This window comes from Ochotona princeps, chromosome 11 (genome assembly GCF_030435755.1).
Source record: "Ochotona princeps isolate mOchPri1 chromosome 11, mOchPri1.hap1, whole genome shotgun sequence".
NCBI lineage: Eukaryota > Metazoa > Chordata > Mammalia > Lagomorpha > Ochotonidae > Ochotona > Ochotona princeps.
Genome location: NC_080842.1, coordinates 33,122,051 through 33,144,678, shown reverse-complemented (window position 1 = coordinate 33,144,678; position 22,628 = coordinate 33,122,051). Strand labels below are relative to the sequence as shown.

General features: G+C 40.1%; 1 non-coding gene across 1 annotated transcript; it reads left to right on the top strand.

Moving 5' to 3' along the window:
* The first annotated feature begins 4,133 nt into the window (after window positions 1-4,133).
* On the top strand, window positions 4,134-20,914 carry LOC101518275 (polypeptide N-acetylgalactosaminyltransferase like 6). Its single transcript, XR_009246275.1, has 2 exons — window positions 4,134-4,283; window positions 19,330-20,914. It is a non-coding gene; the product is annotated as a polypeptide N-acetylgalactosaminyltransferase like 6 (transcript).
* Window positions 20,915-22,628: the final 1,714 nt, after the last annotated feature.

Sequence of the window (22,628 nt, the reverse complement as noted above, 5' to 3'; positions counted from 1 at the left end):
CACCGCACCGCAGGCTTCCAAGTGTGATAACACACACGCACGATTAGAACAAGTGTAGAAACAAGACTCAAATTTCGCCTGAGATACAATTATGACAACAGATGACTAAGTCTATCTGAGGAAAACATTCGCCCGTGTTTGCTATAATGCAGGTGTTCTGAAGCGAACTGTCCAGCCGATAAAAATCAGGAAAGCCCATCTTAAAGAAGTCTGGCCCTTAAAGTAAGGCAGCGACAAGCCATTTACTGTCTGTAAGCCCGATTTCCGCTCCCATGCACCACTAAGGACTATGCAAGGTAGTGGTTACAGTCCTTTCCAGCAGTAGCCTTCTGAGTACACAGAAATCAAGCACAGAGACAGGGAGATGGAAAAACCAACCACAGCCTTTATTCCGCATTGTGCAATGTATAATGGAATTGTGATGTTTAAATAAAATAAATATTTAATCAAGGAGCTGGTACTGTGGCATAATGGGTGAAGCTGCCAACAGGATCCTACATAGACCCCAATTCTAGGCCCAGCTGTCTCATTTCCAACTGAACTCCCTGGTCATGCAAGTGAGAAAGCAGTAGAAGATGGCCCAGGAACTTAGGCCCTTGCCAACCACATCGGTGACTTGGATGGAGGTCTAGACTCCTGGCTTCTGCCTGGTACAGCCACAGCTGTTGTGGCCATGTGGCAAATGAATCAACAGATGGAAGGTCTCACTCTCTATCTCTCTTCCTCAACTCTGCCTTTCAAATAAACAAATAAGTAAAACAGAAAAATATTTAATCAAGATTAATTTCAGGTTTTTGAACCAGGAAATTTCTAGGGTAGAATGATTCCAAAACCATCAAAGTTTACAGTTCAGAACATGATGACCAAGTGTGTTATCAAGGATATTATTGAGGTTGGACACAAACAACATCTAAAAAAGACTAACTAAAAAAGACTACTTCATCCATATTCACACTTAACTTATGCTCTGTTAATAGCATAAGTGAACGTTTCATTTATTCAGTAGATATTTTATTGAGCATCAATTATATACCATGAATTATCGGGTACTGGAAACTTAGATAAAAAATGCAACCCCTGCCATCAAGGATCTCACTGTCTAGCAAGGAGTACAGAAACACAAAGAGACAATCAAGGTGAAATAAAGTGAGGAATAAAAATGGACAGAAGCTCAAGAAGACAGGCTTCTGGGATGAGTGGGCCGGAAGTAAATCTTAAGGCTGGTGAACATTAATTCAGTTGACTGGCAGATGTTGGCCTTCCATCAAGTGGGTCTTCCACTAGCAATGTTATAGAAGGGAAAATGCCTTCATTGTGCAAGAACTGCAAACACTTTTCAGTGTTTCTGGAGCATAATTTTTTAAGAAGCTGAAAAAGAACAGTATATTTTGTGTTACTATGATGATAGTAAAGAAGATAGAAAAGGTAGAAAGAAAAAAGGTTTATTACTTTACTGTTCTGAAAATTCAAGGGCCTTCATCTGGTAATGACCTTCTTACTGGCAAAGTCCTTAGGTGGCACATGGCGTTACAATCCCATAGCAAGAGACAGGGAATCCATATGCCGTGTGTGTGTGTGTGTGTGTATGTGTGTGTGTGTGAAGCTCTCTCCCTCTTAGAAATCCAGTAGTATTCAATCACAGAGCTTTCTGCTAACCAGCTTTTCTAATCCCAATTCCCTTCAAAACCACCACCTCTAAAACCCATAGTAAGATTACGATGGGGATTAAATATCAACATGAGCCCCTAAACTCTCCAAATCATTGCCCACAAAGATCAGGCCATGGAAAATTTGTCATCTATTGAAGAATTTCACGTACTTCTTTAAACGTTATTTGAAATGTCATGGGATTTTAGGCTGAGAAGGAGCATGGCCAAATAGGGATTTCAAACACCCTCCTCTGGAGGCCGAGAAGGGCAAGTGTCAAAGAACCAAAACAGGAAGATGAAAACATTTTAAAGGTCAGAAGAACCTGTCTGTCACAGGTTCTGAAAAGAGAGCAATCAAGATCAGAAACAGCTGAAGAGATACTTCCTTGAGAAGTAGTTCTGTGCAGGATTTAAATGTGTCTAATGAAACATATTTTGCCAAACTCAGGACAGACATTTGACCGAGTGGCTAAAATGTGTTAGGATGCCTGTGTCAGGCTGGTGCCTAGATCTGACTCCAGCAACCTGCTAATGCAGCTCCCAGAAGGCTGAAGGAACAGAGCTTCTGCCACCCGTATGGAAAGCCTGGGACCAGCTCTTGTTCCCAGCCCCTACCCAGCCCAGCCCCAGCAGAGACATGTGGGGATGAAGTCTATCAATGGACCTAGGTAGCATCCATCTGCTTTCTCTAAAATAATTATTTCTTTAAAAGTTCTATGGAAAGAGACTGCACAATTCCTCTTCATGAATCCATTCAAATACCTAACCTAAAACCCCTTGTCTTCCTATTTCAATCATTCTCTTTCATTCTGTCTTCCAGGGAGAGACAGGATGCAGCCATTTGCCAATACACAGACAATTGTTTTTCCCGTATTTGATTGACTTTTTCATCTTCACCAGACCACTTAGCCCAGTTTTTTGCCATTTTCCTGAGTTTCCTCACCATGTTGTTGTTTCGGTTAGCCATCATTTTATTTCCTAAGTAGGACTTAAACATTGAAATATGCGGAAGTGCATTATCTACAGTGCGGCCCCATATTGTGCTTGCTTTTCTATCGCCAGAGATTCCCTGACAGCTTTTCTTAATTTTGCAGTTCACAGCTTAGCTTCACACAGCTGGCCTGCCTGAAATCCTACTGTAGGAATTATATAGCCTCACTGAAATTTTAGAATTAGAAGAACTCCTAAGGATCATCTCGTCTATTTTTCTATGTACTTAGAGCTTTCTCCTACTATACCTTCAGTTGCTGCCCAGCTCAAATAACTCAAGAAAATGTCCTTTGTTGATTTAACACACTGTAAATTCGATTAACTGCATCATAAGTAAAAATTTTATTTTTCAAAATTTGCTTGTCTGAGAGACAAAGATTTATGTATTTATTTGAAAAGCATCATTACAGGGGGCTGGGGAAAAGTAAGAGGTACCTTCCTTCTGTTGGTTCATTCTCAAATAGCCACAATGGCCATTTAAAACTCCATCTAGGGCTCCCAAGTGGGTGGCAGGGCACCGAGCACCAGGATCGTCTTCTGCTGTTATCCCGGCCATTAGCAGGCCGTTGGATCAGCAGTGGAGCAACTGGGACTGCAACTGACAAGCACACGTGGTGTTGGCGTCGTAGGCAGCAGCTTCATCCACTGAGTCACAATGCCAATCCTTCATAGGCAGCATTTTTGACATAAGGGAATAAAGCATATAGTATAGGACAGACTAGGATAAAGAGAGGTTGAATGGAATATGAATTCCTTGGACACAGTAAGATAAGAATCATTTCATGAAAATTCTGTTGTAGGGTAGAAGCAGATCAGTGGAGGTGCACTATAAAACCGTATTTCTCATTGTGACTTGCAACTTCCTACCTTGCCCTGTAGAATTATTCTTACAAGTTGCGGTAATTGTTCTGCCTGTTCTTTTCTTCATTAAGTTTATCTTTCCTTTAATTTAGATTTTTCCTTGTGCTTACATCAGTTCAGCTCAACTCTATTCATGGTTTTTTTTTTCAGTGTAATGCTTGTTTAAGCTAAGTGTACAGCATTTAAGCCAGTAACATGTGAGTAGATGAGACTGGGCAGATTCTAGATGATCTGCCCCTAAACTAACATTGTATCTAAATAAAGAATACAAAGGCTTTATTAAGACGTTCCTCAGTTCTCTCTCTTCCACCTCCCATTTTCCCCCCACTCACTCTCCTTTTCCTCTTTCTACCCTTCTCTCTCTCTCTCTTCCTTTGAACTCACCTTCTGTCATTTCCTTTCCCACACCAAACCTAACAGGAAACTCCTTCTTGTTTGCACATCTTATCATCCTGGACCAAAGGTCTGGCTACAGCACTTTATGATATGTGTCTTTTTCTATACTGTTTTTTAATGCTAAGATGTGGTTGTTCTTGTATTTCACAAAGCAGGAGTCCTAAGTTACTGAGAAACGCACCTTCTCCCTGCTCTCCCAATCCAACTCACTGCTGCTTCTCTGCTATTGTTTGCCAGCTCTTCACCTTTGGATGGAGAGAAGATATTCGACCTGGTGAGCCAATGCACACGCGGAAATTCTGCTTCGATGCCATCTCCCATAGCAGCCCAGTCACTCTCTACGATTGCCATGGCATGAAGGGGAACCAGCTCTGGGGATATCGGAAGGTAGGTGTCACTTCAGTGTGGTCATGCTCCAATTGCCATGGCTTAACTTTTTCTTAAAAGTCAGTTTTGATTGCAAATGTTACTTGGACATACATACACATCCTTTATAGGCGCATTTGGAGACCACCGCAAAGATGCAGCAAACTCCAGCATTTTGGAACAGCAAGTTAAGCTTCTGCCTAAGACACCACAGTCGGTATCACACGTGAGCCCTGGATGTTGCGGTCAGTTGGGGAGTGAATCAGAAGATGGAAGGTCTCTGTCTCTCCATCTCACTGTGTAACCCTGCCTTTCAAACAAATAAGTTTGTATTAGAAAAAAAAAAGAGAATCAGATTCAAAACATACAGAGATGAACGCATCTATTCCTTTATACAATGCCTGAAGCTCACTAGATTAGGTTATCTCTGCTAAGACAATTAAGTTTATCAAGGATATCAACGGAGACTTTATTGAGACAATCTTTAATCGTGAAGAATTATAAAGTTAATGCATAAGTTCAAAGGCAAATATAAAACTAGGTTTTATTAAGTCGGTAAAACAAAGAACAATTATTGTTTTCAAGCGTTTTCATTCAATTTCCTTTGATAGCTTTTTAGAATACTGTACAAGATTGCTTGTCAAAGAACTGATTTCTAAAACAGAATTTGACTGTCAATTAGCAACTGCCCTTTGAGCTCCATGCTGCCCCCTCTCAAACTCCTCCTGAGACTGCACTCCCCAGGATAAGCCAGCCCTATCTCAAGCTATAAGGAAAATATAACACCACTTCCTTCTTGAATGTGGCTCTCCTAAGCCTAAAGTCCAGTCAGCGTTCCCTGAAATGACTAAAAGTTGAGGGAAAGAAGCTGTGGAAGGTAAGCTTGGGGTGTGGAACTGGGATGTGATGCTTATTCCCTTAATTAACAAGCACTCTGGTGTCCGACTCTGGGATGTGGGCCCCTAAGATCGCACTCACTCCAAAGCAGGTGCGTGTGTGCAAGGATCTTCAGCCTCCCACCTCCATTACCCCAACAGCCAACAAACCATGGCGATCTGTCCAGAAAAAGCACAGAACTTTAGCTGTTAGGGTTTCCTGTACAACAACTGAAAACCAGAAGAACTCATTAGTTGGTGTCAGATACAATATGGGGCTGGGGGAGAGCCAATGAAGTTGGAATTCTCACTGTTGTGTGTGTGTGTGTGTGTGTGTGTGTGTGAAATAGAAAATCAGTGGTCAATCTTGTCAGATCCTTTCTTTATACAATACAATATTGTCTTGTGTACTGCAACAAAACAGAATATTTTAAACAGTTCTACTCTGACCTTTAAGAAGTTAGTTTCTCTACACATCAACTCAATGCCTGAAATGCTGGTGGTCTCTAATGGAAAGAACATTTTTCATTATTTTATGCTTAGATCATGAGAGAAGACCACTCAGTAACATGCAATTATGTCAAGAAAATGTAGTTGCTTTTATTAGGGAGCATACAAAAGCTTATAGAGGGGTAAAGTCAGCTAACACATGTGCACTCAGAGTTCCCAGGGAGGAAGCTTGGTGGGTCGCAGGGACTTCAGGAAGTAACTCTTAAGACCTTCAACACTATGAACCCTTCAGGTTCCCAGGGGATGAGTGAAAGGGAACTCCTGGATGCCAGTGTGCCATGTCTCTGTCCTGAGATCTTAGTGGCATTTGCTCTCACACTGATTAGCAAAAGGATACACTGGATGTGCATTTATATAGCAAAGTGAGGCACTAGTACCTAATCAGGAACATGTCAAAGGCTCAAGATGGAAAATTTCTGGAACAGCTTAGCACAAGCAATGACTCAGACCTATTTTTGAATAGCCTTCTTGTTTAATCGAAGGTCATGCCCTAGGTAAAAAGAAGGAGGGAGAGAAAGAAAGAAAGCACAAAGAGAGATTCTCTCTGGGCACTACCCTGTCTATCTAGATGAAGTACTTGGCCCTGTGGGTTTCCAGAAAAGTTTAGCAATGTTCTCAGTTTTCTTTGGCCCTGTGGCTCTCTATTATAGAGTCCTCATGAGTCAGCCCAGATTCCTAAGGCAACAAGCTCTCAAACTGCTAAGGAGGCACTGTGTTGGTGGTTCACACCCACCGGGATGCTACAATTAATAATTTGCGCAAACAGAAACAGATGCTAACAGGTTTGTGGCTGAGCCACCTTTCAAATTCGGATGAACCTGGATTTAAAATCTTTCTTTCTTTGGACATATTTGTAGAAATAAGATCTCACTCCTTCCTACAAGAGTCTCAATGCCTATTGGAATGAGGACAAGTGACACTAGCCAACCAAAATTCATGGAAACTTCTTGGAGAAAAAAAAATGATGGCCAGAATCTGCCACCTTGATTGACTGGGTGGAGGTTGTTGGCAAGCCCCACTTTCGGGTCCATTCGCAGCTATCAGTTTTCAGAGTGTTTCGCCATCACAAAAGCAGAAGGGCATTCACATGCTATGGTTTGGTAACTACCTTCAGATGTGTAGCTGAAGCCCACAAAGTTGGGTATCTGGGAAGGGAAAGCCCTGTTCTTAGCTGTTTTCACCACCAGGGGGACCCCTGTTACCAGAACCGTGAGTCTTGGATGCAATCTAAGTTAAAAAAAAAAAAGTGGTCACTCACCATCTGAAATAAGAAACTGCCTTTCCGAGCTTTAAACCATCACACTTAATTGGAGTTTAATTAGGACATGTCACTTTCTCCCCTAGACAACATTGTTAAAACCCATCACCTCTGTTAGTTCTACAGTCCTACCTTGGCGGCTGCCTTCGCTTGCAACCCCTAGGTAATCGCAGTGGTTTCCCAAAGGAAAGACAATCTCCTAAGTCATGTTTGGAAGCTTTATACCACATTCTAAACTACAATAAACGCAATTCTAAGAAACACATATCTGTAATGGAACATCTTAGCTGCTTGCTTCATGTATCACAATCTATTTAGAAGACCATTTTTCCTACTGCACTTTTTGTTGTTAGCTGAGACCTTACAGACAACGCCTACTGCTGACTCATCAAGCTTTTCACCATCTGACTAATAATCGTAACCACATAGAAATTAAGTGGAGGTCAATTAATTTAGTCTAATAAGAGGTATATGCAAACCACATCCAAACTCCACAACCACCATCACTCTTAAGGTAAAAAGCTGATGTGTTTTTCAAGATACTGCAAATAAAATATGATGTTGGCTATTGTCTCTCCTTTTTCAACCTGGTGCAGGATATCTTTGTCAGTATAATTGGGAAAGATGACAAATTTAAAGGTGTAAGAAGTTAGGAAGGAAGAAATAAAAGTTTACATCTTTGCAAAAAACATGGCTAAACTATTAAAAATTAATTTGTAAACTAAGCACAAACCCAAGAAGAAGGTCAGTTGTCTCTGTACAAACAACAGAATGTAGAAAATGAAATCAAAGAGTGTTTAATGTGGTCCTGGTGAAAAGCATTTAATAACTAGGAATAATCCTCACAAAACACATTTAAGACCTATGAATGAAACACCAGTAAGAGCATTTTTTTAATATATAGAGGGAATCAGAGTGTATGTTTGGTGTCTGCTTGGATGCCCTTATCCCATATAAGAGTGCCTGGGTTTGAGCTCCTGTTCCAATGTCACTTTCCAATTCCACTTTCCTTCTAATGTATACCTGGAGGGCAGCAAGTAATAGCTACATTACTTTGATCTTTTCCTCCTAGGTAGGAGACTCAACTTGAGTTCCAGGCTTCAGCCTCCAGCCAGGCTTGGCCATAGCTGGTTGTGGTTCAGGAGTAAATAACCAGATTGAAAATTTTCTCTCTCTCAATCTCTCTCTCTCTCTCTCTCTCTCTCTCTCTCTCTCTCTCTGCCATCCAACCCCCCCCCCCTTCAAATACATAATACCTTAAAAAGAGAGAGAGAGAGGAATCTATCATGTTTGAAGAATATAATACTATTGTGAAGATGTCCATTTTCAAACTGACATATACTCATTTAATAGAAAACCAAACAAACCTCAATAGTTTTATTTTGCAAACTAATTAAACTGCTTCTAAACATTTTATGGAAATTAACAGGTCAAAAATAGCTAGGAAAATTGTGAGGAAATGTAGTATTAGATGCCATAAAATTACTAGATATCACAACATTATCAAAGTCCATTTATATAAGGATAGATCAGTTAAGGCTCTACAGAGACCTGAGTTCTGATACTTTCTGAAGGTTCCCAAGCTGTTCCAATAGGAAGCCGGATTGGTAACCACTTCCTATCTCAAGTTTCCACCTACTGAGCATACTCCAACCTTCTGGTCTAGTAGGGATTTTCCCTTCTACTTGGACTCCCATTCAAATTCATTTCCTTCTTTGTACCTGTAACTTGTATTATTCCTGAGTAGTCTGTCTTTCTATAACTACCAGAAAGCAGGAACTTCTCAGAAAGAAATTCTACATGGCCTATCTAGTATTTAATATGTTAAGTTACAGGACAAATATTTACTGACACAAGGAAACAATGATATGAATTGTTCCTTTGTAATCTCCAAACTGTATTGAGCAAAATGTGTATTTCCTTGTCTCAAGATCATACGCATAGGCCAGGCATTTGACCTAGCAGTTGAAGATGCTTGGCCAGGGTGTCTGTGTCTTATATCAAAGTACCTGGGTTCGACTTTTAGCTCTACACCCAGTTCCAGCTCCCTGCTAATGCACATGTTAGGACAGAAGAGTTGAGTTCCTGCCACCCAGCGGGGAAGCCTGGAATGGGTTTCCAGTTCCTACCTGACCAAGCCCTGGCCATTGTAGACATTTAGAGAAGGTCTGGAGATAGGAGATCTCTCTCTCTCTCTCTCTCTATCTCTCAATCTTTCTCTCTCTCCCCTCCTCCCCCGACCCTTGTTGTTACTCCCCCCCTCTCTTTTTAAAGAAAAAGCATACATGCAGCCTCCCAAAAGCCTAAAAGAAAAAGATTTTAAATTACTTTTTTCAGTTGCTCTCTGGAGCATTTGTACTTGCACCAAAAAAAAAAAAAATACCTTTAATAATAGCATTAAGCAGGAAAAGCAGATATGAAGGTTCCTGCCAGTCCAAATTGGTAACAAGGTAACAATCCTACTAATTTCAAAAGTGAGGGGGTGAAATTCTTGCAATGGGTTTGCATTTGACTATTTATTATAACCTATAGTATTTGTCCATGCTCTGTCCTCTCAGTTCATAAGATCGTGCCCGTCTACAAAGATGCCAGATGAAAGGCCATAAGGCTATTTTGAAGCATTCTAATTCGTATTCATTTAGGGCCAAAACCAAGGAAAATCTACATAAGGATGTACTAAATGTACTAAAAATGAATGTAACTCCTTTAGTTCAAAGTCCTTACAAGCCCCTGGACCTGTGATTGTATTGGAGCAGGTCATGTTCTCCCAACACAGCCCATGCATTCCTGGACAGCCCCAACTGCCCAAAGGCACTCCTTAGTCATTGGTAACAAGCAGATAAAATGTAACCCACTTACTCAAAACAGATCCCAAACACTTGAACAATACTTAGTTAATCTTTAATTTTTACTTCCAATTAAAAAGCCCGATTTCCTGCCACTGGTCTTCATAAGATTTAATTTGGACCTACCTCAGTTTCCTGGATATTGACTGCTAATGTACTGCAGACAGCACTGAGAGTGGCATGATGCCCAGAACACAGTATTCTAGGTATTTAACCAAGGATGAGCTTCTTATGAATGATGATTCTCAATGTCAATTTAGCCTGAGTGATAGGTTTTCTGTCTTACCATTACATGCTTGTCTTAAAGAACTTTCTATGTGTTTTCTTAAATTATTCAGCTATTTTCCTAGACATCTCTCTACACTCTTGTACCTCTCTGAGAGGCTCTGATTTTGAAGGGCATGAGATTTGAGTCATTAGCTCCATTGTGAAACACTGGAAAACTTCCTTAGTGCATATTTCTATTTCTTCCTCTATAAAAGGGGATGACAATGATAGCCACCTAAGAGGCTTGTGGTGGTGACTAAATGAAACTTCAATAAACAAACATGTGGCACACAAGAAATAAATGTTAGCTCTTCTTAATCCACATGTTTACCAAGCAATCTTCCAATTGGAACTTTCTAAACTGACAGATACACAGGAAATGATAGACTAACTCTTTGCATTTCAATTAATTTCTGTTCTATTTTAGCTAACTATAGCTAAATATTATAATATGCATTTCATGAAAGTAGGTACTTTTCTATTGTTCAGTATCTTGAGCATGTAGAACACTGGGTGGCACATAGGTGTTTAGTTAGTGTTTGTTGAATGAATGAATAACTCGTTTAGCTTCCTGTTTGTTCACAACCCACTATCTTCTCAGATTTGGTTGGGGAAAAAAACTAAAAGCTTAGTGGAAATACTTAGTTCCATCTAACATACAGATACACACTCGATAAATAGAAGCTATTATATTCACTTGAGTCCTGGCAAGTTCACAGAGAAGTGATAACGAGATATGGACAGACAGAAACAAGATATAGAACAAATGAGTTTTCTCTACTTATGGAAACTTTAGCTTAGAGGGGAAACAAATACTAAGAGTGTACAGTGTAAGGCACAAACATTAAACAGCACTACCCAGGTCAAAAGGACAGGAAAGGTTTTTCTGACAAACATTTAAATGGAGACTTAAAAGTTAAGTAGAAATTAAATAAGTAAAAAAGATGATGAAGATCCAAACATACATATCAATTTGTGTAAAAATCCTGAACAGGGTAGTCTCTTTTGTTGATAGGGTGTTTCCCCTTCTCAAAAAAAAAAAAAAATAATAAATAAATAAAAAAACAAGCAAACAAAAAAACCAGACAGAAATCAATGTGAATGCATGAGTGTAAGGGCAAACAACGTGCTATTCTACAGAGAATGGCGGAGCCATAAAGGACCTCGCAGGCCAAGCTAAGAATTTAGCTAAGGGCGTGGGAGTCATTAAGTGGCTGAAGAGCAGGTATCTAACACATTTGAATAGATTTTTTTAATGATTATGGCTGCTCTGAGAAGATTTGTACTTACATTATGCATGTCACTTACAATCCAGAATAGCTGGTGAGAGGAGCAGAGGGTTTGAAGATGTGCGATGCCCATAGCTGTTCCAGCATCTACACCCCGGGGTTTGGTTAGGTTACTAAGAAACACTTTTTCTCAGATTAGCCAAATTAGTGACAGATGCAGAAAGACCAATTTTCTCCTCCTGTGAGGAATTCTACCTGCCAGAGGAAAATGCAAAAGGACAAGTAATGACACCGCTGTGTCTCTTTTTATGCCTCTCAAGATATTCTTGGTACTTCTGCAGATGCCAACCGTAAAAACAGGCAGAAAAAAAGCCACCCAATTTGTCTTTCTTCCAAAGAGCTCCAAGAACAGCCAGTCATCAACCTTGTACTTTCTCCACAACTCATCCCACTCTCCTTCCTACACTGCACTGATTTTATAGGTAGAAAACCTGAATTGCCATCAAAGTAAGTGATCACCAAAGATTGTCACAGACAAACCTAGGGTTAACACAAGATGTGATTCCCTCATTTAGACACAAAAGGCATTGGACATGAAGGAGTTCTCTTTCAAAAGTGTGTCCTCTTTCAATATACTTTAACATTACTTTTTTTGACTTAGAAATGAACACAAAGGAGTAGTTCAATTCTCCCCAGTTACAAAGATGGCTAGCCTAAGTTCCAGTCTATATCCAGCTGCCTACTATGCATATAAACCTGAAGAGCCAATAAACACATCCAACTCAATATACTTGCTACACAAATCATTATCATTCTAATCTCAGTTCTGTTTTCTGCTTTCTGCATCTCTTACCTCAATACTACTTTGCTACCAGTCACCTCTTCCGCGTTACCACCCACACACTCCTTTAGTGAGAACATCCTATGCATTTAGCTTCTCAAATATCTCTCATTTCATCGCCTGGGTCTCTCCCAGCTCCTCCTTACTGTTTTTGCTTTTGTGTCCACTGAAATCTGAATTGCTTCAGTAGCCTCCAACTGTTCCTGTGTCTCCATACGGCTACCGTGTCCTCCTCTCTGCCATCCTACATATAGATCTTGTGACTCTTGTTTGAAATCCTTCAATAACCATTCCCAATGATTATGTGAAAAATCAAACTCAGTATTGTACCCCCAGATTCCTCATGCGATGGCCTTTGGATATCATCACCTAAAACCATCCACCGTGTTCTCTGTGCTCCGGCCATCATCAAATGGCTTGCTAGTCTGACTTGGCCTCCATCACACCCTACACCATCTCCTCTTCTCCTCCCTCACTTCCTCACTATTCCTTCCATGTGAGGGGAAGCTTTTTTTTTTTCTGCCAAGGGTTAACTGGATATGTATAACATCATTCAAGGGCCATTCAAAATTACCAGCTTAAAAATCAGCCTGCTATAGATTTATTGAATTTTGAGTCCCACCTGTGACTGCCGGAAGAAATGATTTTGCAGGCCTTGAAGAGCCCACAGACAGAGATTCCCCAGCCTGCATCAGGACACATGCCTTTGTAGTGCCTTTGCTTCCTTCTGTCTGGGACCATTTCACACAGCTATGTGAATAATCACTTGTCCTTCAAGACTGGCCAAATGTCACCTTCTCAATGAGATTTGCACTGACCACTCCTGTTAAGACTTATGCACACTGATTTCACCTCTGCCATTCCAGATCCTCAAGACTTCCTTGATTTTGATATTACCTTTGAACACTCTATGTATTTTTATCATCACTGTTTACTGCCTGTGGCCCACTGCTTTACTCTTATATCTACCTCTAGAATGTAACTTATGGGAGAAGGATTTGAGTCTCGTTAAGTTAAATTATATATTCCAAACATCTAAAACACTGCTTGGGAAATAGTAGGTGTTCAATTAATTTTTTGTTGAATAAATTTAATTTAAAATGCTTATACTTTGGGCCCGGCGCCGTGGCCTAGTGACTAAAGTCCTCACCTTGAACGCACCGGGATCCCATATGGGCGCCGGTTTTAATCCCGGCAGCCCTGCTTCCCATCCAGCTCCCTGCTTGTGGCCTGGGAAAGCGGTCGAGGAAGGCTCAAAGCCTTGGTACTCTGCACCCATGTAGGCAACGGAACAGGTTCCTGGTTCCCGGCTTCAGATCAGCACAGCACCAGCTGTTGCAGTCACTTGGGGAGTAAATCATCGGACGGAAGATCTTCCTCTGTCTCTCCTCCTCTGTGTATATCTGACTTTGTAATAAAATAAATAAATAAATAAATAAATCTTTTTAAAAAATGCTTATACTTTTACTCACATTTTTCCTACTTCTGAAATAAATTGAATTCATCCTATTCACCCCCATCTCAGTCCCAGTGATACTACTTTCTTACTCTAAAAAGCTTAAAGTTTACCTACTTTCCCAATTTTATTTATTTTATTTGGGAGACAGAGAGAGAGAGAGAGTTGCTATCTGCTGGTTCACTTCCAAATACCATTAATGCCCTATACTGGATCAAGCCAAAGCCAGGAGGTTAGAATTCAATATAGGTCTCCCATTGAAACAGAAGGGACCCAACCACTTCGGCCCCTACCTGCTGCCTCCAGAGTCCATATTTTAACAAGCTAGAATTGAGAGTACAGCCAAGATTTTACCCCAGGCTCTCTACCATCAGATGCTGGCATCTCAGCCAACATCCAGACTGCTGTGCCAAATACCAACCCCTCTTATTTATCGGTTGATCTCTATTTATTGGGTTGGAGATTCATCTTTTTTCCCTCTCCTAATGCATACCAAAAAATTAAAGACACTGAATAACTATTTGCTGAACTCAACTGATCTTAATGTTGAGTCCTAGGTAAAGACACACACACACAGACCAGATATAAATTCTGACCACAGCTATACAGAAGTGTTAATTTTGGAATCATAGATTACCTTTAACCCATAAATCCTTTGGCTTAAAACAGGAGATCCTGCCACATTAATTTGAATAACTAGTTGGTACAGAGGTTAACTTTTTGAAAATTCTATTTTTCCAGGATTACAGAAAACACGTTGGTGTTGAATAGCTATTTCCAAGACAAATGGTTATCACAGTCTAGGTTTATAACTGGGGTTGTTCCTGACTAAAAATAAATGGGAGAGGTGGGTATTTTGGTGCATTAGTAGAGATGGCTACTTGGGACACGCACATTCTACCTCAGAGTGATTGAACTCGCATCTCAGCTTCACTTCTGACTCCAGCTTACTGCTAATGTACCCTGACGGTGGCAGGTGATGAACCAAGCATTTGTTTGTTTTCCATTGCCCAAGTAGAAGATCTGAGTTCCCAGTTCCAATCTTCCAGCTGGTCCAGACCCATTATTACAGACATTTGGAGTTTTAACCAGTAGATAGATTCTCTCTCTCTCTCTCTCTCTCTCTGTTGCCCTTCCTCTCCTCTTAGAATTAAAGAAAAGCAATTTTAATAAAGTTAATTAGTATAATCACTATTATTTATTCACTTATATGCAGGACATTATGCCAATGATTTGACACATGAATTCATTTTACCCTCACAACAAACTTGTAAGGCATAGTATTATCTAAATTTTTACGGATACATTGAAGATCATAAAATTAAAGAATTTGCTCAGTGTCACACAGAAAGCAAGTGACATGGTATGATCCAAATCCTCTGGAGTCACAAACTCTAATTTTTTCCCCTAGTCTTAAATTTCCTTCTTCCCACTGTGCGGCAGTTTTATTCTCAGAATTATAATCCCATACATTATGAACTCACATACTTATTTGCATCTTTGGTGTTTAGTCTGACTTTGAGTATAGTCTAGAACATTTTCCATAACTTGCTTGTTCTTCTGAAGTTTGATCCCTACAAAAGCATAAAGACTAATAAAATGTGGTACCAACCTACAAGTAACCTAAGTGTCACATTGGTGCCAACCAAGCCCACAGGTCTGTTTTGAAGATGTCTCCCTTCCAATGAGCTACCTTTTCCATGGGGACTGGTTGTCCAGGAACCAACATGATTATCATGGGTAGCTTGGTTATCTTGAATCTCAACTGTTGCATTTCCTGTTCAAGATTTTCCAATTTTTTCATGACAAAAAAAAATCCACGGGAGTAGGCATCCAGGGACTGGGGGAGCAATGAAACGAGATGTGCTGCTGTGTTACTGAGCAAGCAGGGCACCAGCTGTGTTCTCCTTCGGGGCCAAACAAACAAAAACTAAGCGGAAGCAGGGAAAGGTCATGTGCTGTCCTCCTGGAAGGATTATTGTGGAAGACCAGCTCTCACTCATCGGTCTGTTCTAGACCTCTGTTCTGCTAGTATCCCTTGCTGTCATGGCCAATGAGACTAAGGGCAGAGGAGCAGGGGGCTGTCGGGGAACAAGAAATTGACTTATTTCTAGCCAGGAAAATCATCAGTTAAGACAGTTATCAAAAGCTTGGCTGAGAATAAACATCAAGATGACAATTACAAAGCCTGCAAGGTCACAAGTGAAAAATGGATGGTCTGGTCAAGCCTGAACTCCAGGACCTCCTGCGTACTCCTGAGATGCGGGTGAGCTGAGCTCTGTCTATGATCAGGAAACAGTTGATCTGCTTGAGACAGTGGACTCTCTCTGCTTTGACACCCTGTCATTTGTCTCCATCACCAGTGAACTCTGTAATAAAGCATTCTTTCAGCTTTACAGCTGGGAGAGACCTCAGCAATTTACCCACTTGTTCATCTTACTGATGAAGCTCCTCAGGCTTGGATAGGCAATGGGAATTCAAATTTTCTCAACTTTCGTGAGAACATGAAGTACAAGTTCAGACAGCATATTCTGGATTGTTCAGGATAGTGCCAAATTTATACATCCAGCTTCATTGCACCCATGAATACACCTGTATTTGTCAGAACATGTGCTCCAAAAAAAAAAAAAAAAAAACAAGTCCTAGCCACAACCTATGATTAGTTCATTGACATTTCAATTTTAATTTATATATGGGACCGGCTGCTATATACCTTAAAATAGCTATAAGGTACCATTCAGCTGTCTCGTGTCTATTTCATTTGAGTATTTAGCCATTTATTGTGTTGAAGTATAATTTTGCTGATCTTGGAAGATTTTAGGATAATCTAGACTGGCTTGTAACTCTAACAAGATATTTGTCGACATTTAAGGTGCAGAACACATTTTTTTTTGTTTTTGTTTTTTTTGGGGGGGTGTGCAGGAAAATCCTCAGCACCACGGTGAGGAGTAACTAATCTTTGTGTCCCACCCAGCGAGGCATGACTGGTTACTCAAAACCATGTCAATTCCATAATATTGCAAATTGCTGTTGATGTTATATTGGGACTCTCAATTGACTGGGATGATATTCTACCAGCTCTAACTTCGGACCAGAAATGGTCTCCCCAAGAAACTGTTCAGCCCATCTGGACAATAAGTAGCTGGACTATATGCTTGGTATATGTTTGCAAGGAAAGAATCTTGATTGAATTTGAACTGTAATACTGCATCAAGGTGGAGGAATCCACCAGGGGGGAGGGGAGGGAAGAGGGAGGGGTGGGGGTATTCCCAGAGCCTATGAAACTGTCACATAATGCAAAATAATTAATAATAAAAAAAAAGAACATGTGCTCCAACATGGGATTAGAAAAGCTAGGATCACCTAATGGCCAGAAAATGACATTCAGAAAATAAAATATTCAGAAAATCTGGTTTGGCTTTTACACCCACTTTAAAGCACACAAGATGGTGAAGGAAACGAGAATAGAAATAGTCAAGACTCTTCTTTTCTCATTGATTAACATTTATTTTGAGGGAGAACTGGGCATATTTCAGGGCCTCTCTTGAACTACTGGTAAAGGTAACGGCTAGAGGAAATTGCTGTTAGTGAAGAGGGGAAAAGAGGTACTTGGAAGAGGTACTTGGAACAAAATGAATTAGAATCAGATCCCATACACTTTGCAAGAGTAAAGCAAAGAATTGATATGGAACTAGACTGGTGAAAGTCAGGAGTGAGAAATGAATGGCACAGGGAGAAAAGCAAGACAGTGAAAATGATGGTTGCCCACAGGGCTATGATGCCTATGTGGGGCGTAGGCAATTTATGGCAGCAACCACCTAGGACTAACGTAGGATGTGGGGGTGGTGAGCTGTTGAGCTCACTCGCCTTCCCCTGGAACTCTGCTACCTGTGTCCCTAAGTACAAGAGGGTTTCTTGGAGCCTTCACAGTTAGTCAAGAATAGAATGAGTGAAGCAGAAGATTAATAAAATGCTAAAGAGGCCTCAGTATCCTTCTTTAAGGAAAGTAAAATACACAGTATACTTAGGAAACTTTCCACTAGGGAGAACAGAAGGGAATAGCACATCCTTGTTTTAAGCATACCTCTTTGTTTCCACTGAAAATAGAACCATGCAAGCTAAATGGTAGGCAAGTTGCCCTTTCTCCTTCCTCACCCCTCCTTCCTTTATGCAGCTCCAAACTATGCAAACATCCGGATCCTAAAAGGATTTTAAATATTGGTTGATAGTGTCTTAAAATCCAGGATCAAACCAGAAATGTTTACAAAGGGTGCCTGATGTACTTCTAATAGCAAAACCATTTTAAGTTTAGACTTCCTCAATTAAAGGATAATAACCAGAACCTCTAAATATTTTGTCAGCAAAATAAAGATTATTGAGTTTTAAAATTTCAGTAGTGACTTGAGGCAATTGTTTTTTAGCCTAAGTAGCATAGAGAAAAAAGTTGGAGAGTAGTTAAGGAAAGATCATTTTCTTTAGCATTACCTTATTTTTTCTTCTTTGTACAAGAATAAGGTGTGTGTGTGTGTGTGTGTGTGTGTTAATAGAGCCTGTTCAAATAATAAGCTTGTTCACTACTTATACTGAGTGCCCTATAAGCACCTTTCACTCACTGAGATGTTAACTGTAGTAGGAACTTGTCACCATTGCTTAAAAAAAAATTCCTGCTTCTGCCATTTCACAGGAAGCAGAGAGAACTGCATCACCAGGACACCTACAACATCAATCAGTAAGGGCTGAGAGGGGACTGAAGTTCAAGAGCTAGCAAATCTCGGTTTGTCCTTTCAGCTGTTGTCGGTGGGCACTTGCCCTTTCTAATTTCACTTTCTAAAGAGGGCAAAGAGCACCTAGTCCTTTGAGTCCCTCCTTTTTGCATTTTCTTTCTTCCTTTCTTCCTTTCCTTTTGTAGTTCTGATTCCCACTACAGATTCTACATCAGTTATGAAAATCATGAGTCTCCTGGTCATCTGAGAATGTGTATGTGTGATTATTGTTTACTATGGTCTAACTGAAATTACATGTATCTCCCTGAACAGCTGCTTGTTAGCTGCTTGACAAGTAACCACACATACAGGCCTTCAAAATCCAAGCCTGTAGCACAGCAAGCATCACAGAGCAGGAAGTGAATGGGTGGCTGGTTTCAAACTGATTGAATACATAATTGAATCATGTTTTTCTCTGACTGAACCTGTTTGAAGGTTGTAATTATTAGTCAGTTTTCATCACTACATTGACATACCTGAAGCAGCATAGCTTCTAAAGAAAAGGGTTCATTGCTGTGGAAGTCCCCAGTCTGAGACCAGTGGTGTGTCCCCAGTGGTGTGTCCCCAGTGGTGCGTCCTTGGGTGGCAGGGCTCTTGCTGGCAGAGCTCTGAAGCAGTCCAAGGCATCACACGATAACTGAGGAAACACGTGTCTGTCTCTATCCTACAAAGTTACCAGGATTCCATCATAGGGACTCCTCCCCAGTGACTGAATCCAAGCTAGACACCTCTTAAGGCTTTCCTTCCTCACATCCTAACTGGGTTTTCTATCCTATTAGCATTATTAATGAGATACTATGGGTTTTTTTTCATTTCTGCATGAGTTCAGGAACAGGACATTCAACCCATTGGCCTTTACATGGCACCAGCAGATCCTAGGAAACTGTTCCACGCTGGCAAACTCAATCTGCCATTGTTTAGTTACACAGCTTGTCTCCTTCTACTGAAATACAAGCAGAAATAGTTTTTTTCTTCTGCCTATTCTGTGAACTATGTTAGTCTTTTCTTTGTGATCCCTCCAGGACAAAACATTGTTCCATCCAGTGAGCAACAGCTGTGTGGACTGCAACCCTGCAGAGAGGAAGATTTTCATGGCCAGATGTGACCCTTTATCCGAGACTCAGCAGTGGGTTTTCGAACACGTTAATATGACTGTTTTAGAAAAATATAGCTACCACGCCAGCTCCTAGAAGAAAAGAAGGAAGAAAGAGTGATTACCTACAGATTGCAAACTTGTTTCTAGCCAGTAACTGGGTCGAAGGAGTCAGGAATAACATTTCCTAGATCCAGGAAGCCTGGCTTAAAGATCTGTACATGCCACGTCAAAGTAGGTTGTCCTGAAGAACTTCCTGCATCTGAAGAACTTGGCTAAGAACCTCACCAGCTGCTTCTGAGAACTCGAGACTAGCAGTTCCCTTGCTGGCCAAGGGCAGATTATTTAGGGACTTTTCAAAACTGCTGAGTTAATAAATCCTAGCATTTCTCAGGTCAAATCCTGCAGTAGTGAGTAGCTATGAATGGATACTATTAACTGGGTGGGAGGGGGGTGGAAATAGAGTGCATGACTGCTCTGACAAGCCAAGGATACCACAGGTTTAGAACTAGCCACACCGGAGGAGTGAGCTGGACTCCATGGTGCCATTCTCTGACTTAAGAATGGGTTAAGCAGGTTTAACCCTTAAAAGTGCTGCAGATGATTTTAGAGTGCTCATACCATTCTGTTTCCTTTGTTCTGTTTTTAAACAAGAATGGGATATTTAAGGTAAGACTCAATTCACAAAGCAAACTGGATTTCCATTGCTCCCCTGCTTTTGCTGACATTTGCCATTTTCCTTTTAGAGCGGGGGGAATTCATTGTTCATAAATGTTCATGCTTCATAAATCAACTGATGTTCTAATTCAGTGCTCTTGTAAGAACCTAGTTTAAAACAGAAACGAAATCTATGCTACCAGGTTACTCCAAAGAAAGATTTCACAGAAGCCACAAAACCATTTAAGATTTAGGAGAGGGATTTCTCTAGGAAATCTCTTTTTACTTTTCTATTATTTTTAGAATTTTAAAATTACAATGTTTGTCCTGTCATACTTTTTATTAAAGAAGGAGATGGAGTGACGTTGACGTAACTTGTTTAGGAGACTCTTAAACCTGAATAAATCTACACTCCACATGATGTGTGAGAATGGCTTGGTTCACTTCATTTCTGTTTTCATCAGTGCTGGGAATTTAGGCATTGTTTTGTTTGTCTGTGCTTTTGTTAGGTTGATTTTCTTTACTATAGTGTTGATATTATTGATGTTTTATTTGGAAGCCCATGAAAAGGAATTACCACGAATAAAGTGCTTCTGACGCAATTTTCTATTAATGGAGCAATATTTCAGGGTTGAAGAAAGGAATGATTTGAAAACTGAATAGAATATTGCACCCTTAAAAGAACTTTGCACTTTTCAATAGTAATGGGTTGGAGGAAGAATACTCAGGCATCAAAATGAGTACCTACAGGCAAGAATCACGCTCACGACACTGTTCTCAAGCTTTTTTTCAGGTATAAATATGTTTTTACTTTGCTTTTTTAAAAATTGCTTTTCCTATTAATACAATTTTATATATTGTCTTTGCTATAGAACATTTAATTATAGAGTTGGGAAGACCCTTTAAAACAAATCATGTTCGTTTTTCAGGTCAGTAACAGAAGCCCACGGGACCAAACTCCTGGCATGGCTAATGGCTCTTCTGACTGCCCCTTCTGAGTTCTCCTCCTGTACTGTGTGTCCTCATGCTGCCATCCAAAGTGGCTCCAGTTATTACTCTGATTTAGCTTGAAATTTCATTTGTTTGATGACAATGCCATGCTTCTTCAAGACTTCCCACAAAAGTAGCATTCATGTGCAAACCACAATATAGAAAGCCTCTTCTTGCAGATGTTCGTGGTTGTGTTCTCTCCTTAAGATCTGATCAAAATGTCTGATTAAACAGCCCAGCTAATAGTTGGAGAAGAATTATTTTATTATCTTTGCGGATTTTTCAACCATTCTTCTGAAGGCCTGTTGTTTAAAAAAAATTGCTGTCCTTGAGACATTTTATATAGGTCAAGAGATCTTGAAGCATTCAAGGTGCGTCATGAAGAAAATCAATAGTGAGAAATTAACCTGCACTGAACAATTCCAGAGAGTGAACGAAGATCTATCTCAAGTATTCAGACAGCAAGCTGGCTGCAAAATTAAATGTGCCTATAAAAACTCGCATTACGTCATCAATCAATCTACTGCTGTTTAGTCCCATCAGAGACAATCTGTGAGTCCTATATCCTGGAAAGCCCAGCTCTGCAGTAATTTCATCGCATGCTACAAATATGGGAAGCTAACAAAATGTGGTTGGTTCTGACCTTTGGAAAAACCTGAACATTAGATACTCTCAGCTGGGACACACATAGATCAATCAACATTGGTATCCAGATGTTTGAGTTAAAGAATGTAATATAAGAAATTAAAATTTTAAAATTAGTTCAGAGAAACTTGTGACATCAAAGAAAGCAATTTAAGGCATCACCTCTAGTATCACTGAAGATGGAGACTATGTAGTTGAAATACCACTACTACTAATCTGAAAAACATAAAACTGCATCTATGTTCACAATTTCATTTGGTAAAGTCCTTAGAACATTCTTTTTCCATAAAAACAACATGATTTGACAATTGAACCACAGCATACTGTCCTACCCTTTAATCAGTATAAAAGAACAAATATCTTCAGTTAATTTGGCCATGGAAATCACAATATCTCCATAATAAGAAAAAAAACTTTTGCCAGAAGTTAGAAAATACTTTTAAAAACATTTTATGTATTTAGAAAGGAAAAATGGTGGTGTATAAAACAATTATGAACCAATTTGGAATTTATACTGTTTCTAAGGCTTAAGTAACAACATAATCAAAAGTAGCGGCAATGCAGTGATCTTCACGTCTACTGTTATTTACTTAAAATATTAATATGGTCACATGACTGTTTTTTTTACCATACTGGTTTTTTTTAATAAAGATTTATTTATTTGTTTTTATGGGAAAGGCCGATAGAAAGAAGGAGAAACAGAGAGAAAAATCTTCCATCTGCTAGTTCATTCTCCATGAGGCCACAACAGCTGGAGCTGAGCTAATCCAAAGCCAGAAGTCAGGAGCCAGGAACTTCCTCCAGCCTCCCACATGGGTGCAGGGTTCCAAGGCTTTGGCGCCATCCTCAACTGCTTTTCCAGACCACAAGCAGGGAGCTATATGGGAAGTGGAACAGCAAGGATACGAACCAGCGTTCATATAGGATCCCAGCAGA